We start from the raw sequence: 17,882 nt of genomic DNA on the forward strand, positions 1-17,882 counted from the left end.
TGGCGAACGGCAGAGGAGGTGGTCCTGAGCAGGCCTCGGAGGGTCCGGGTGGGGCAGCCTGAGGCCTCAGCCTGAGAATTCTGACCTCTTCCACAACCATGGCCGTAAGAAGGTGCTGTTTGCTTCCTTGTGTTTATAAGGATTTGTAGTGAGCTTTGAGGATTTCAAATGGCACTGTCCTGGTACTTTAATTTTGACTCGTGTCTCAGTTCAGGCTGCTGTAACAAAATACCATAGATCAGGGGGCGGGAGGTGGTTTAAATTACAAATCGATTTCTCACCATTGTGGACGCTGCATGTTCAACATCAAGGAGCCGGCCAATTTGTTTCCCTGTGGGAGTCTTCTTCCTCATTCGTAGATGGCCATCTCTTTGCTATGCCGGAAACAGATCATCTCTCATGTACCCTTTATTTTTTATTTTTTTAGATTTATTTATTCATTTTAGAGAGAGAACACGAACAGGGGTGGGGCAGGGGGAGAGGAAGAGAGAGAATCCTCAAGCAGACTCCCCGCTGAGCAGGGAGCCCAACTCGGGACTCGATCCCAGGACCCCAAGATCATGACTTGAGCTGAAGGCAGACACTTAACTGACTGAGCCACCCACGTGCCCCTTCATGTATCTCTCACAGCACTGATTAATACATCTCGAAGGAAATACCTTCTTTTCTAAGTTTTTATTTAGAATAAAATTCATTTTTAAAGGATATTATTTTTAGCGATCCAGCATATAGATTTCTTCTTTATTTCCAAGGAATTGAAATGTGAAAATGGAATATTGGAAAGATTAGTCCAAAATGCCGATCTCTTTTCACTAACCCCGCGAAGAGCTGAACAACTTCCTGATAAGGAGGGGTGACAAAGATTAGAGATTTTGACTTAAAACTCTAAAGGCACATGTTGATGTGGTCTTTTATTTACATCTTCCCAGTGGAGCTCCATCCAGGCAAACCAGGAACATTGCTCGTCTTTGATATTAAAGCTAATACTGAGCACACATGGCTGGGGTCCTTCCAGCCCCATTGCAGCACCTGCTGGACCTCATCCAGGAATTTATAAATGCTCCACCTGTAGAGCGTGAGTGTAGCATTCCTCAGGAGCCTACATGAAGCAGAGTGCTTCCTACCTTGCTATCTTGGCTTTGGGCATCCAGGTCTGGTGAGATGTTTATTTACTCGCCCCTTGATTTTACTTGAATTAACAGGAACTAGAGAAAACCTACCAATGGCCATTTGAACACTGGTTTATTTTATTTGTCAGTATTATCTAAAAATCAAAGTGAAATAGACCTTGTTAATAGTGCAGGTCCTGGTGCTTCTTGCAGCTCGAATGGTTTTTCCCTGCTGGCCGCCAGCCCCCTGAGTCAATGGGCCTTTCCCTGACATACCCCTGGTCAGCTAGCTGGTACTCTCTTTCTCTCTCACTGGAAATCTGGGCTCATTATCTGGGCCACGCTGTGCTGCTGTCTTATAAAAGCTCTTTCTTTGAAGGTCTTCTCAGAGCAAGAGGCAAAATGGCAAATGGCAACTCCTTTAGCATCTATATGCCTGAAAGGGGGGGGGGCGTTGGGACGCCGGTTGGCTCAGCCGGTTAAGCATCTGATTGTTGATTTCCGCTCAGGTCGTGATCTCAGGGTCCTGGGATCCAGCCCCGCGTCAGGCTCTGCGCTCAGCCCAGCGTCTGCTCGTCCCTTTCCCTCTGCCCCACCCCCCCACCGAATCGTGAGCTCTCTCTCTCTCTCTCTCTCACTCTAAAATTTAAAAAATAATAATAGAAGAAGATGCACGCGTGGACTTTGTAAGTGACTGAGTCTCACATCTGGACAGCTGCTCGGCTCCCCCTGCAAAGACAAAATTAGAGACGTGTTGACCGCTCATGTGGTCTGCAATTCTCCTCCTCGCCTGCTTGGCAGAACGCCAGCTCCCTGGCACTCTGCCTCTGTGATGGTCCTTGGCTGGCCCCGTCCTGCCTGCCTTCCTGCCTCCTCTGTGTGGCTGTTAACTCAGCCTCTGCCCGGAGTCATGGTGGTTCTATTTCATGTCACCTCCCTGGAAATACCATTCAGGGTTTCTACTATCCCTTCCAGGATGAAGTATATTACTTTTATTTTTACTTTGCATTCCAGTGTGTCTCTAATTGAATGTGTATCTTTATTGCACGAATCTGCTTCTGCTCCCCCATTCTCTCTTGTTCTTGTTGAGGCAGCACATCCTGGAGATTCGAACCCTCTGCCACCTCTATTAGCCATCCGTTTTATTTTTCTATAGCTATTTATTCCCTCATTTCCAACTCTAACTATTCTACAAGTACTACTTTAAACCCGTGTTTGTTCATCTAGAGAAAGGATAAGACCTGGACTCTGATTTTAGTACCCAGAGAACTGGGACACACACACACAGACACACAGAGAAAGGAGTATGTATTTAGAACAAGAAAAGAACTAATAACAAATTACAAATTTTATTTTAGTGTTTAGATTTTATTTTATCATTCTTTATTGAAGCACAGTTGATACGCAATGTTACATTAGTTTTAGGTATGCAACATAGTGATTTGACAAGTTTATACATTATGCAGAACACTGGGATTTCTAACAGGCTCCCAGGTGAACTTAATGCTGTGCATTTTTGGACCATATTCAAGTCGTGCTGTTCCGGATGAGATAAGAATTTTCTTGGCCTAGAATCTCTCTAGAGATGTACCTTACCTTTCTCTGTGGTTAGTCACCAATATCGTTGTGATTGGTTCCTAACTGTTTGTGATGCAGCTATGAAATCTGTTATCTAACCTGAGCCTAACGGATACGTTTACTGTTTGTTTCAGTAGCTGTTGGTATGATTTGCTGTCTAGTTCACAAAACATCTGGGACTTGATTTGAAAGAAAATGTTTAAGATGCAGCAAGCTAGTACAAAGTGATTAAATAATGATTAAAAAATGATTAAAATATATCAGGCAATGGGGCGCCTGGGTGCCTCTGACTCTTGTTTACGAGCTCAGGTCATGATCTCAGGGTCATGAGATCAAGCCCTGCGTTGGGCTCTGTGCTGGGTGTGGAGCCTGCTTGGGATTCTCTCTCCCTCTCCTTCTGCCCCTCCCCCACTACCCTGCTCAAGTGTGTGCACACACTCTCTCTCTCAAAAAAAAAAAAATACACACACATACACGCCCATATGGCAAAAAAAAAAAAAAAAATCAGAAATCATCTCTAATAGAACTTGATGGTCTGGACAAGGGGCAGGCAAAAGTACCAGGAATGATTTCCCTGAAATAAAGAAACATTGAGTCTGAAAACTTCAAAGCACACCATGTTTGAGCAATATTGATTCAGAATAAATGAACACCGCATGTAGCCAGGTTAAGCTTTTAAATTCCAAGGATCAATAAAGCATTGGCATTCAGAAGAAAAATAACTACAACGGAAAAAAGTTGGGAGGCCCCAGCTCCAGCTGCATAAATCTGTGAAGCATGGTCTAAAATATTCTGAGGAAAAGAAATGTGAATCACTAATATTATGCTCAGCCAGGAATAAAGAGGGAACAGGCAGACATTCCCCAACATGAGACAATCTCATGCATCAGAATACCGGGGGTCTCTTTTACAAGCACAAAACAAAACTAATTCCTGCCTAGATTCAGCCAAACAAATGATGGAGAAGCTTTGAGAAAGAAAGGAAAACAAAACAAAACAAAATACAGCAGTGGACATCTCTATACCAGATTTCAAACAAAACAACATATATAATAATTGGAGGAAAATGAAGTGTGATTAAAGGGTTTTATTCTAGGCTAATCTTTCCTTCAAAAGAAAGGTGCAGAGAGAATTCGGGGCTATAGCATCTGTGATTCGAACCTTAAGAACAGAAAACCTTAATTTCTAGCCAAAGGAACAAAAAAATCAGAACAAAAACCTCAGGAAGGAAGTCATGAGAAGAGGATGGGTGTTAGGATGAGAATCAATTTTAATTTCAGATAAGGAGCAATTAAGGCGTCCTGTAGAACATGAGGGCAGCAAGTGCTCTTGAGAGTTGGTGGAGCGTAACGTGTTCGGAAGACTTAGAGCTTCGAGGAGGCCTGGGAATCAGACAGATCTCCAAACGCGTCCTCAGCTTCTCTTGTCCTTACTCTGTCCTGGGCCCTCAGCCATTTGCTCTGTCTCATTCGCCACCGTGGCTGATAGATTCCTGGCAGGACTGTGGGATTCTTCCAACTGATGCCTACCAGCTGGTAGCCAAGTGCCTCCTGCCACCTCCGAATTGGGATGAGACATTGTTACCACTGGCGTGAGATTTGGCTTCTCATGCGGGTGCAAAAGGGATGGAGAGATGCACCCCAGAAATACAGGGGGCTTCATTCCCTGCGAGGTGAGCTTCAGCCAATGAGATGCAGGGCATGGGAAGAAACAAGCTAACACATTTCCTTTCTCTTTTTCCCTCCAGTGGGCTGTCCACCTAGGCAAGTAGCCAAAGCAGACGTCTCTCTGTGGTTCGATATAAAGGAGCCATGGCACCTCGCGTGGCCTTACTCCCTGTTCTTTCCTGCATTTTTTTTTTTTTGCTTTTTTTGTTTTGTTTTGTTTTAGTTTCTAGTGTACAATATACCCTGCTTCCTTTCTACCCTCACTCACGCAGCCCTTAGATTGTGCCCCTAATAATGCATTAGCTCTTAATCCTGCTCTGTGTTCTCAGCAATCACAGTAAGAGAGAATTTACTCAACCCTGTAGGGCTGCATGGCTGCAAACATAGGCAGAGATAGAAGATGTATGCTCTATAGACCATGTTGGGACACTCAGATTTCAATCTATAATCAATCAATAATAATAGTAATAAACGGGCGCCTGGGTGGCTCGGTGGGTTAAGCGTCTGACTCTTGATTTGGGCTCAGGTCATGATCTCAGGGTCATGAGACCGAGCCCCGTGTCGAGCTCTGCACTGGGTATGGGGCCTGCTTGAGATGCTCTTTCTCCCTCTCCCTCTGCCTCCTCCCCACTCGCGCTTGGACACTCTCTTTCTCTAAAAAAAAAAAAATCAAAAAATAGTAATAAAACTGAAAATTTTTATAAAGAAAGAAAGTAACATGAAACAATAAATATTTTCAAAGATGACTGTCCATAATTCCTAGAGAACGAACTGGTGGGGAGCTCCCAGGGTAGAAATGGTACAATTTGGGTCTGCAACATCAGTGTGATTTTTGCTGCAAGTTTCACTGATTATATGAAAATAGTCATTAGAGTGACACGTCATTCCACTGCAGTTATGTAATGAAGACAAGTCTGTACTCAGGGCTACTTCATTCCAAAACAAGGTCCAGGAGGTCATGGGTCTGGTGGGTGTGGCTGGCAGACGGGCATGATGGTGTCGACTGAGGAATGCACTCATATTGCCCCCAAGAAGGTAAGAGTTGATTCCTGAGGGACAAAAATATCTTACTTTTAGGTATAAAGCACAGATACACATGCACTGCGTAAATATGTATATATATATATATATATAGTATTTAGTATTAAATATATATTTTTATTTAGTATTAAATATATATATATTTAGTATTATAAATATATATATATATTTAGTATTAAATATGTATATATATATATAGTATTTAGTATTAAAATTTCAGGTACTGGAGGAGAAATACAGGAAAATTAAACAACAACAACTGTGTGTGTACAACAAAAAACTATGAAAAGTCTCCTTGCTGGAGAGAGAAAGAAAAAAAGTTTGAGAAACACTGCTCTTGGGACTTTTCATGGAGAGAAGTTAACAGATTCAGTGTATGTTCTCGAAGTATGGAGGGGTGAGGAAATGAGTATGGTCACGAAAGCTCCTGATTTGTTTGGTTTGGGCAGTTGAATAATTGCTGACAGCCTTCTCTGAGAAGGGGAGAGATGGAAGTTTGGGGGCCAGATTCCCCAGAGAGGTTTCATCCGCGAACACCACAGGCTCCCCGCCCTTCAGAAGCTTATATGTTTAGAGAAAGATACAAACAACAAAATAAACAGTTATAGGAAGCGTGGCTTGGGAAAAAAAAAAAATAAAGCACAAAGAAGGAATGCGGGAGGCGGGGATTTCCGTGCTAACAAGTCATTTCTAAGGCTAACGAGTGGGATCCATTGTGTTCAGTGATTATCAGGAGGTAGGAGGTAGAGCCTGGAATTGTACTTTCAAGGACTTCCGTGTTTTGGAGGTCACAATCTTGACTCTTCTCAGTAGAGATTAGACCCCGTGAATCTGACTTTTATAAAGTTTCCAGCTACTGATGGGAATCACCTCACTGAGCAGGAGAAGGGGTCACTGAATGGGTGACGTTCTGAAGGCTACCAGAGGTTGGGGTCCCATAGCCCCAGGGAGGAGAAAGGAGATGCCTCGATGCAGATGGGACCCCAACACTCATGCCTTCCCATGGCTTTTGTGGGAGTACTATGGAGAAGATAGATCCAGTGGCTCTATCCTTCCCTCCCTTTCTTTTCTTCCAAATATGTGTATATTTTAAAGGTTTTATTTATTTTTAGAGAGAGAGAGAGAGAGAGAAAGAGTGTGTGAGTGGGGGGAGGGGCAGAGGGAGAGAGACGGAGCAAGAGAACATCTCTGGTAGATTCCTAGCTGGAGCCTAATGTGGGGCTCAGTCTCAGGACCCTGAGGTCATGGCCTGAATCGAAATCAAGAGTTGGATGCTTAGCTGGCTGAGCCACCCAGGCATCCCCCAAATATATTTTTAATATAGAACATGGCATCTTTATTGTTACTTGCTACCAACCATTATGAAAATTCAGAAATCAGTAATGCTTCCCAAATGAGCTAGTAGAAAAACCCAGAAAGAAACAATATTTGTTACACTCTGGAGTTTCTCCTGTAAGAATAACAGTTGGCAACTGACTTAGCACATGCTGAAACCCCATTCCTGACTTTATCCCTCTGTGTACAGTTTCTTCCAGTACCTGCTCTAGCCCTGCGCAAGGGCATCTGTGGAGAGGGAGTGAGGCCACTGTGTGCAGGGCAGACCCCAGCAGTCCCTGGGACTGAAGTACACAGAACTTGAGAGGCTCTAGGGAGGTCCCCGTGGGCACCAAACATTGACTGAGACACTTCTGTTACTGTTATTAATAGCTGTCTCCCTTAATATTTATAATTGATTCGCAACTACTTAGGTGTCATGAGCAAGCATAGTATTGTGCAGATCCTATATTGGAATGATTTTTCAACAATCACTCCTAATTCTGTCCATCTCACTGGACACTGGAAATCCAGACCTAAGCTGAACTCGCTCAGTGTGTGTCCATTTGTGTAAGGGGTTCTCTCCCATAGGCTAGGAGGAAGCATTACATAGTTTGTTCATTAGATAAATTTAATAAATTTTGTGTTTAATTGTAGAGAATAATAGCAGTGTGGGAAAATCCCAAAGACCTGGTATTATGGTTTAGATTATGTCCCCCCAGAAGACATGTTGAAGTCCCAACCCACCAATATCTCAGAATGTGAGCTTATTTGGAAATAGGGTCTTTGCAGATGTGAGTAGTGAAGATTAAGTCACAGCGCAGTAGGGTAGACCCTTAATCCGATAGGTCTGGTGTCCCTTTAAAAGGAGGACACACACACACACACACACACACACACACACATACACACACGGAAAAGGACATGTGACAACATGGACAGAGACCAGAATGTGCAGCCACAGGCCCAGGAACACCCATGATGGACAGCCACCACCCGTAGCTGGGAAGAGACAAGGAAGGATTTTGCCCAGAATCTCAAGGGAGCACAGCCCTGCCAATACCTTGATCTCAGACCTCCAGCCTCCAGCACTGCAAGGCGATACATTTCCGCTGCCTTAAGCCATCCAGAATATGGTCTTCTTTACTGCAGCCCAGGGCACTAATCCACCCGAGGGTATTTTGCCACTCTGCCTGTGGTCTTGCAACCAAATTTAAAGTGTAGCCTGGCTTTCTCCTGTTCCCCTGACATTTCTCAGTGACTAGAACTCAATGAACAAAATTGGTATTTTACCATTAGTTCATGCCGGGCCCAATTAAAATGAAAACTGTACTGTTGAAATCAATTTAATACATGCCAAACCACTTCAGATGGCATAAGAACAAGCAATTGTTCGGTTTTACTAAATACAGAAACATTCGTTCTTGTATTTTAATGCATTTTGTTTTTAAACATGTTTTCTGAATAATTTTAGTAGTGCACGCCTAGATCCCCAACCACAAAATGATAGGGAGTTCTGTGCTACAAATGAGTGGATGTCCCGGTTTCCTCTGAATGTGGGGCAGGCGGCCTCTGTGTCTCCAGAGTGGCCCATTTTCCTGCTCGCTTCTTCTCCACCTTCTTGTGTCTGAGACCCTGCTGAGTCTTCCAGTCTTCCGCTTGCTTGTTTCACGTGATGTGTATTGATCGAAAGTTGCCCCAGGTAGTAAAGCGCTGAGGTCTGTGGACAGAAGAAATACAAACCATTTCTCTTTACAACGTCTTTTCATATAAATCCCGGCTGACGCTCAGGGCTGACGTATCTCATGAAGGTTTCATGGTGGTTACTAGAGTTCAAGTCCAGTAGTCTCCTGTTCCCAGACCTGCTGTCCTCCTGTTTATACAGCAGTCTGGGTAGGATGTCATTGTTTCTGTGGGAAATGATGTCCTAACCCCAAAGAGATTTTAGTGATGTCCATCCAATGCCCCAAATCTCCACTTCTGCAGAGCAAGCCTTTCTCTGTGGAAACTTTGCAAAGTGGTGACGTCAACGATGTGTCTTCTCTCTCTCTCTCTCTCTCCTCTGTCCTTTCTTGGTACTGTGACCACGATGCATGTCCTTTTGCTGACCTGAGGGACCCGAACACACGCCCCGGCAGGAGGTGAGGTGGCCGTGCATCTCCTCCAGGGGGCGCCACCTCTCAGCCATTCGGCGGTCCCAGGCCCGCGGGGGAGCATTCAGGAGTCCCTCAGGAAGGGACGGTCCACCGCTCCGGGGTTGGTGTGGACCTCTGTGAATGCAGAGGATTGGGATGAGGTTTTATGATTCCTTGGAGAATGCAGGGAACCGAATTCTAGATCTCCACCGCACGTGCACCTTGCGGGTAGGTGGGCATTCGAGTAATAGGTGGAATTGCCATCAACGGGCCCAACGCAGTCATTGTCTGCACTGTTAAATCAGGGAAGTAAATTGTTCTTAGCACCATAAAATCTGGAGTTATTTCTGATTCTTTCATGTTAAACAAATGGAATCCGTGTGCTAGGAAAACTCGGGTTCCACTCACTTGGGCACAGTGCTGTGGTCTCCTGGCCCTTGAAAGGAACGTTGTCGTCAGAGTAAATCTTTCCATAGTGATTTCCTCTAACATGATGTTGGCCACGGTAACGGGGTTTGGAGAGGTTGGCAGGTTGCTTGGGCCACAGTGGAGCCCCATCCGATCAGGCAGCCAAATCATTCCTCGGATTGTTTATGCCTTGGTTTTGAATGTGTACCTTCTTCATTTTGACCTTAGCACCTCCTCGCTAACCTGTAGATATGATAATGTATGTAGATATGGGTAATTCAATTCTAAAGCAGATAGCAGGCGTTCAGAAGGACTCGGGAGGAGTAAGTACAATCTCCACCGCTTGATAAAAGATCATTAACAATGACATTATATAGAGGCTTTTATCCAGAAGTGGTTAGACTGCAGAGTAATGGGAAGAACACACACCCTATTGTTTCTTTGCAAATAAGCCTTCTGCAGAGGAAATGTGGATAGAAAAATCCCTAGTGTAAAAGGGATTTGACAGGCCTGGGGGGAAGAGAGCACCAAAGTATGGGGAGCGAGGCGTGCCTATTAATATTGTCGTTCTCACCTGGAACGCATCCGAGGAAGTGGACTCGCCCCAGATCGCCCTGGCAAATGAGCAGAGCGCACTCCCTTCCACCAGGATGTCTGCAGCGCACTGTGATTTGGGTAAACAGCCTGCTGCTGTCGTGCAAATATTGACAGTCCCCATGTCTCCAAACAGACCTGTTCTGGATGGAGGGAAACAGTATTTGTCATGTGCAGAGATATCACATAAGAATTTCTTTTCATTTTTGTCTTTCAAAAAATGGCATGGTTTCACAGCCAGATTAAAAGACGGTTGAATTACCTGTTGGCTTATAAAATTTCCACCCCACTTTCCTTTAGAAAGGTAGAGGTAGCCACATTGATGTTCCTTAAATAGGGAATTTTATGGTCTTTCAATAGAACTGCCCATACAAAAAGATGTGGCAGGGGTTCTTATCAAGGAAGCATACAATTCTCATGGTGCTAAGAATGGGATGATGTTCCAAGCTGATGCCCTCAGGGGCAAATGCTGCCCCGACCTGATTTAATCTGATTTACCCATTCCATAAATATTTCCTTGGAGAAGCTGAGGACATGAATTTTACTGATGAAACCTTCTATGAAGAATTGACACAGCCTGCACCTAACGAACCCCTAAATCAAGAATACCTGAAATTAGGTGGGCGCCTGGATGGCTTAGTCAGTTAAGCAACTGCCTTTGGCTCAGGTCATGATCTCAGGGTTCTGGGATTGAGCCCCGCATCAGGCTCCCTACTCCTCGGGGAGCCTGCTTCACCCTCTACCTCTGCTGCTTCCCCCTACTTGTGCTCTCTCTCTGTCAATAAAAAAAATAAAATCTAAAAAAAAAAGAATACCTGAAATTATAATTCTGTAAGCAGTTACACATGTAGACCAAAGAAAAATCAAGGTGAAGTAGAAGTTCCTTCCCTTGTTTTGCATCGGCTGACCTTAGGATATGCTAAGTGATTGCCAAATGTACCGGCAGATGGGAAGTGGGAAACCTCTGTCCGTCTGTCCATCCAGCTATCCTTCTCATCAGCCAAGCCCCACTGTCATTTGAACCCCAAATATGAAAGAAAAAACTCTGAGCTTTTGGTTCTATCTCACCCTCTAGGAGCATTCAATGCAAATTAGTTAACTTTCTGACCGAGGGGATAATTATCATCACTTTTTGGATTTCAGAAGACTGCAGAAGCTTAACTCAGTTTGTAATTTTTAAAGCATTTTGAGATTAAAACATAGTCCAGGAGAGTGGTTCTTGTTATCTGTTTTTAGTTTAACTCTTGTGCTCCGACTGGGTATAAAGACACTGACGGAATATGTGATTTGTTTTTTGAGGAATTAGACTTGAAAGGAAAGGAGAATTTGCTCAAGGAAAATTTGTTTCTTTAACTGGAAAACGTGTGCAGCGTTGTGACCATGTGAGGCTGAAACACTGAGAGTTGTCTGTAATCAGCGGAAGTCCCTCCAGGTTAAGTGACTGACTTGGTTTCAGCTCAGGTCGTGATCTTCAGGGTGGTGAGATCAAGACCCGTGTCGGGCTTCGTGCTCAGCAGAGTCAGCTTGAGATTCTCTCTCCCTCTCCCTCTGCCCCTCCTGCTCCACTGCTCTCTTGTGCTCCCTCTCAAATAAATAAATAAATCTTAAAAAAAAAAATAAAAACCCTGAGTTAAGACCAGTAGAAGTTGGTTTTCACATTCTTAGAACAGATAGGTTTTAGAAGCCTACATTTTCATGTGTGTGTGCCAATAATAAAAAAATCCAATAATTAATTGTCTAAATACTCAAATACATTTGTGGGATTTTTGAAATAATAAAAAAAAAATCCCCTAGTATTGAAAGTGATCTCTAAGTTTAATTATCAGGGTAGAAGCTTCATATAGGTCCTCATTGATATGATCACTTAATTCATTTTTAAAATCTGACCTTGTCCTTAGCAAAAGAACACTGGTTCAATATGAAAAATAGTGGCCTTGACTTGTCCTTGATAAATTGGGTCTTTAAAGGCAATCTTCACAAGGAGTTGCTGCTTTTTGAGTTAAACAGTAATTTTTTTCTTTCATTTAAAAATTTTATTGATTATACAGCATGTTTTTAAATACTTGTGGGCAGCATTAATTATTTCTGAATGGACTGGATAAGTGCCAGTTGTCTTGGTCTTTATTGAATTGCTGACCTGTGATCATTCTCTGGGCAGCTTATTTTTAGGAATCTCTAACTTTCAAAGGGGGGTCCTTAACCTGCACCTGTTGCTTGCTCTGATCCCTTCCTGGCCTTGGGCACAGAGCATGCTGGGAGCAGGAGGGCTCAGGCTCTGTGCCAGCGCATCGCGCCCTGGCTGGGCTCTGGCCTCTCGCCTAGTTTTAGTGACAGAGCCTTTGACATCTTCTCTCCCGAGCACTGTTCCAGTCTTTTCTCTAATGTCTGAGTTTTGTCCTGCCTCCTCTGACACATTCCCCTCCCTGGAATCACGGTACTGCTCACGTGCCCTGTGGTTGGTCCTGCTCTATCGCCAGTCACCGACCTGTTGCCTCCCCGCTGCCCCGCCCCCAGTCCTCTGTCTCCTGCTGTGTGATTGGGACCCTCACCGTGGCCTTCATGGTTGGACGATGTATCACTGGTGTTGGGTTTAGGCCGTCTCTCAAATATTCAGATACGAGTTACGGAAAAACAGTGAATTTTGTTAAGACTCATAATTTGCCTTCTGTGTGAGTAAGAACTGGCTGGGATGCCACAGTGATCACCAACTAAACCCACAAAAGCTTCGGGGAGCCACACTGGAAAGTCAGCGTGGAAGCCAGCATGCTGAAGGGCTCGGGAAGCTGCCCGTCACTGTGGGGCCCATCATCTCAGAAGTGTTACAGTGGGAGCCTGTTGCCCTGCACAGGAACATTTGAAAACACCTGTCACGCCTGCCCAGTGAGTCCAGCGGGGGCTGTCCTGTCCCCCGGATATTTGGTTCCTTATTTCAGATCCCACTTTCATGCCTTTGGACGTCCACAGTTTTCCCCGTAACTTCTGTTGAGTAATCTCTGGTCTTGGGCTCACAGAGTCCTGTCTGTGCTCTGGTGAATGTGTTTCTCACGTGCTGTCAGCATATCTTGGAAGGTAGGGAGATGGCTGCCTGGTGGGGAAGGATGGTTGGATCTTCCTAAGAGAAGGCACTGAATATGGAAAACTAACAGGACATTTGAAAGGTGAAAAATTTAAATTCTCTGGAGTTGTGGGTGGAAAGACAGGAGATGAAGCTGAAAGATATATCACATTGAAAATTTTATCCTAACAAATGAATTCAGGATTTCAGATGCATGGGCAGATTTGAGCCGAAGGGGAGCAGACATAGCTCAGTTTTGAATATGCTGTATTCCCGTTGCGTGTGGGCGGTCTGGTAGTTGGAAATCCTTTTTTGAAGCTGAAGAGAAAGGTTTGGGTCAGTAATAGAGACCTCGGCTCCGCTTTGAAGCCATAGGAATGGATAAGGTCCTGCCTGAAGAAAGCGGGTGAAAATTGTAGCTACCAAATAGCTTGGGGCTTTAGCCACTTGTTCATAATTAGTTGAATGTAGCAATTCAGAAGAATGACAAAATCATTTTCTTATTCCACTGGGGAGAGAGCTCTCTTTTTTCTTTTAAATTAATGTTGCAAAAGTATAAAAGTGCTTAGCAGAGGTTTTTCCTCAACCATCCCAACTCACACTGATGGGACCAGACGCCGTGTAAATTTCACCACTGGGGTGTGACGCTGATTTAGACTGTTTTCCCGCCTGGTGACTGTCCGCGAAGGGCTGCCAACTCTGCCAAGTGGGTGGCTGTTTTGTAATTTAGATACAATAAATCCAAGGCAAGTAATTTCCTTCTAGAAACTTGAATTGCCTCCTTTGTGAAACAATGAGAGATGTAAGTGGTGTGGTCAGATGAGAGCTTCAAGAGGACACCCAGAGGACTCGATTGATTGCTCTCATTTTAATTGTAATACTGTTTTTATTCACAGGAAACTCCAGTGATAAACTTCCTAGAAGCATCAGCTTATGATTTTGCATAAAGGAGTGTTTGGTTTGGTTTGGCTTTTTGTAAGGCAGTAGAAGGTGTTGGGATGGAAAGCATCTCCCTTCCAGCTTCAGGTGAGGCGAGGATTGATGGAAGCAGCAGCTTGCTCATTTTAGACAGAACTTGAGTAGAGCTTATAATCCTGAAAGTAGCGAGAAAATAATAAGAGTGGGTTTTTACATGCGCTGTGTGCCAGGCACCGGCCAAGCCCTCTGCATAGAGAAGCTCACTGTGTGGCCGCCAACCTAGGAGCTGGACCCAGGGCGAAGGAGACAGAGGTGTACCCGGCCTGCTCTTGGCCACATGGCCTGTAAGAGTTGGAGCGAGGAGTCTAACCTGGGCCATTGGGCCCCAGAGTCCACACTCTGAACCCTGTGCTCTGCTTGAGCACCTGCTGTGTACTAGACACCGTTCCGGATGCCAGCGAGATCACAGTGAAGAAGCCAGGCTACATCCCCCACGACCTGCCTCCCTGGAACTTCTGTACCAAGGGCGAGGATGGGGAAATATGGTTTAAAATAATACTTTGGGATCAAAGAATGTTGCATGCAATTTATGACTAAGATGCTTCAATAGGCTAACATACTCTTTTTTGGCGAAAAAAAGCCATTAGTTGAATCTGATAAACTGAGTTGATTAAAATCTCCATTTTAAGCATATAATAGCCACGAAGACCTGTTTTCCCCTTTTAATTCCCTTTTACTTATATAAATGCAATGCTGAGCTCCCAGTGCCAAAACCAGTTCAATTCATTTACCCAATTAGGAGTTAAAAGAAAGAACTTTCATAACATATTAGCAGTCTGCGACTTTGGGATAATGACCAGCTGAATTGATGAACTTTATATAATGATCTGTTGCTATGGCAACATGCCGCCCAGTGAGTGGAAGGAGGGCATTTCATCATTACCTCACTGATAATGCCTGGAACAGTCATGGATGCAAATACAAAAGGTTTCCTTTTACTCTGCAGGATCTCTGGGTCGATGAGACAAAACACTAAAAATGTCTCTTGGATACAGCGACAGAGAATCAAAGAGAGTCAAATGCACAATTGGAAAGATAATAATTTAGCTTTCCCAGTTAGTGGTCCTGGTGTCCACAGTGAGTCTCCAGCCCGGTCACAGGATACCATTGTCAGAATTGCCATGTGTCCATGTTATGGGTTTAATTTCTGTACTGGATTCAGCACAGGGTAAGCTCAATAATAAATACTGCTAAAATATAATGAAACATCGAGACATAACAAGAGGAGAATGCCGTCAAGATTACGTTTAACCATCTGATGCTTTGCAATAACCTCTGCATCTTTATTCCACATTTTTCTGAACCAGCACTTCCTTTGCTTCTTATGACTGTTTTTTTACAAGACACAAAATTATATATAATATATATATATGTGTGTATATATACATATGGACACACACACACACATATACTATATATAGTCTGTTATAACTCCGCCCTCTGAGTTTTTATTGCACCTTAGAGGAAATATATATTTATTGTGTGCTTTGGAAGTGCTTCCAGCTGCTGTACTTAAGAATCAATTTCTCTGGGTCTTTTCGCATTGTTCAGGGTTCTCAAGTTCATCGAATTAAAGCCACTTCACACATAGAGCATAAGGAATTTTACTTTAAGTATTGTTTAAGCTTAATTGTTTCATTGTCCAGGCTTTAGTGAATTGCAGAAGGCTGTCTGATCATATACAAGTATGAAAATTCAAAAAGTATCATTTTTAATCACAGCAGTAGTAACTATTATGTTGAGTTGACCATGTTTCTTTTATCCTTCCCTCTCTCCCTCCCTTCTTCCTTCTCGCCTTCTTTCTTAAAAAAAAGAGAGAGAGATTTGTTTTTATAAACTTCTAAAATTTTGGTGAGACTAAAATTCTAGAAATCCTCCAAAAAGAAATTGATTATCATCAGCGACCTTTCCCTCAGATACCTGAAAGCTCATTCTTGAGTGCTCATTCAGTTTTGCCTGATGTTCCCCCAAAGAGCAGCAGAACCATTAGCATAAAGGTCGTTGAGCGACAGCACCATCTGTATGAATTATTTTATAATGCTTATCAAAATGCATCCATTTTTCACAATCTCACATGTACTGTATCATCTCCTGCTGCTTTACTAGCTCAGGATCATATATATAAGGGGAATAAGTGAAATAAATGACAGTATTTGAAAATACTAGGCTGTTACTAATATGAATTTTACACTGTGATCATACAAGGTAAAAAAAATTGAGTCAAATGTATAATTTATAGCGTCTTTGCATTTGAATTTGAGTCATGATATCTGAAACACAGAACAATAACTCATGGCCTATATTATTATAAGGCTTATTTTCATAACAAATGAGAGATTATTGTACTTGGCCATCTCTATCAAGATGCAAAATGGAATCTCAGTAAAACGATGCAGTCCATATTAGTAAGCAAAGTGAACACTGAAAATTAGAAAAATATCAGCTCTTTGCCCCTAAAGTTAAAAATATGGCTTATTTTCAACCAGTAATAACTGAATGATGTACAATAGAGCTTACAATACATAAAGCTAATGTTACATATAGCAAATAGTGGTTTAAGGGTCTTATTTTTATTGTAAGCTTTTTTGTTTAAATATCTTTTGGGGCGCCTGCGTGGCTCAGTCAGTTAAGCATCCAACTCTTGATCTCAGCTGGTCTTGAGATCCAGGTCTTGATCTCAGAGTTGTGAGTTCAGACCCTGTGTTGGGCTCCACAGTGGGCTTCGAGCCTATCAAAAAATTAATTAATTAATTAATTAAATATCTTTTGCCATCTTAAGTGCTCTTTGTTTAAAGATGGCACTTAAATAGAAGGCATTTTTTTCATCAGATTATTCTCTTGTTTGCTTCCCAAGCTATTGGAAGTGAGAGCCCCAAGCCTGATAAGAGAAGTCAAATCGATTCTGAGCTTGGCACCACTTACACATTAGTTATCTATCTAGTGAATTCTATGGTAAGATAAGCACTTGTCCATAAATCATAGCTTCATCTTTGTCTTGATTAACAACTGTCATTTCATACACCCTTTATCGGTCCCCCTGATCTTTTCATGAGCCATACTAATGCTGATGCACTATTACGGGGATTACATATTACCCCTTCCATACTTTTAAAACAGAAATAACCAGCACTTGATTGCTAAGAAGAAGATCTAAATTCTGGCCCAACAGTGTGAACTTTGGCACTCACTTCACCTTTCTGGGCTTTGCTTTCCTCACCTGCAAAATTCAAAATAATGTTGTATGTCCCCTCCATCTCTAATGTCCTGGGACTGTTTGGAATTTTAATTCAGAAAACATAATGATGGGGGCACCTGGGTGGTTCAGTTGGATAAGTGACTGCCTTCGCTCAGGGCATGATCCCGGAGTCCCAGGATTGAGTCCTGCGTTGGGCTCCCTGCTGAACGGGGAGTCTGCTTCTCCCTCTGACCCTCTCCCCTCTCTCTCTCTAATAAATAACTAAAATCTTAAAAAAAAAAAAAAAGAAAACATAATGATGATAGACCATTTGCAATTAGAGGTGGCCCTTCTAGTGGGGTCTCTCATATTCTCCCCATGGACTTGTCTTGTTGGATTCAGAAAATGAACTGAATTAGGAAAGTGAAAGTTGTCTATATTTACCTATTTATACATAAAGCCATACACCGGCGCTTCTCTTTCCTTGTTAGCTTAATTTTGGTTACTTTTTTTTCCTTCTTTGTGTTAGCTGTAACATGTTGATTGCTCATGCCATGGATGGTAAAAGATTATGTCACCCACACCCTTTCTGTTTGCGAGGTCTTCAGGCTCATTCGTTTCCTCAGAAAAGTGATACTTTTCTCAGAAACTACACTCCACAGAAGAGTAGGGACTAGCTTGAGCTCTAGTTAAAAGGAAAACTATGGAGCAGACAAAGAACAGGAAGGAATCTTCTCTAATGGTTATGATTGCTTTGTGGCAATCCATAAGTTTCTGAAATGATCTGACAATGATTGAATTCTCTCTCACAGGACATCTGTCGCTTGC

The 17,882-nt window shown here is 43.0% G+C and overlaps 1 protein-coding gene across 17 annotated transcripts in view; it reads left to right on the plus strand.

Annotated features, from left to right (window-relative positions):
- The window catches only part of SEMA5A (semaphorin 5A), a 478,910-nt gene that overhangs the window by 328,689 nt on the left and 132,339 nt on the right, over nt 1-17,882 (plus strand). The gene's annotated exons all lie outside the window — the stretch shown is intronic.

The sequence above is a fragment of the Callorhinus ursinus genome, unplaced genomic scaffold (assembly GCF_003265705.2).
Source record: "Callorhinus ursinus isolate GAN/ISIS: 27379988/994484 unplaced genomic scaffold, GSC_fseal_2.0 scaffold3, whole genome shotgun sequence".
NCBI lineage: Eukaryota > Metazoa > Chordata > Mammalia > Carnivora > Otariidae > Callorhinus > Callorhinus ursinus.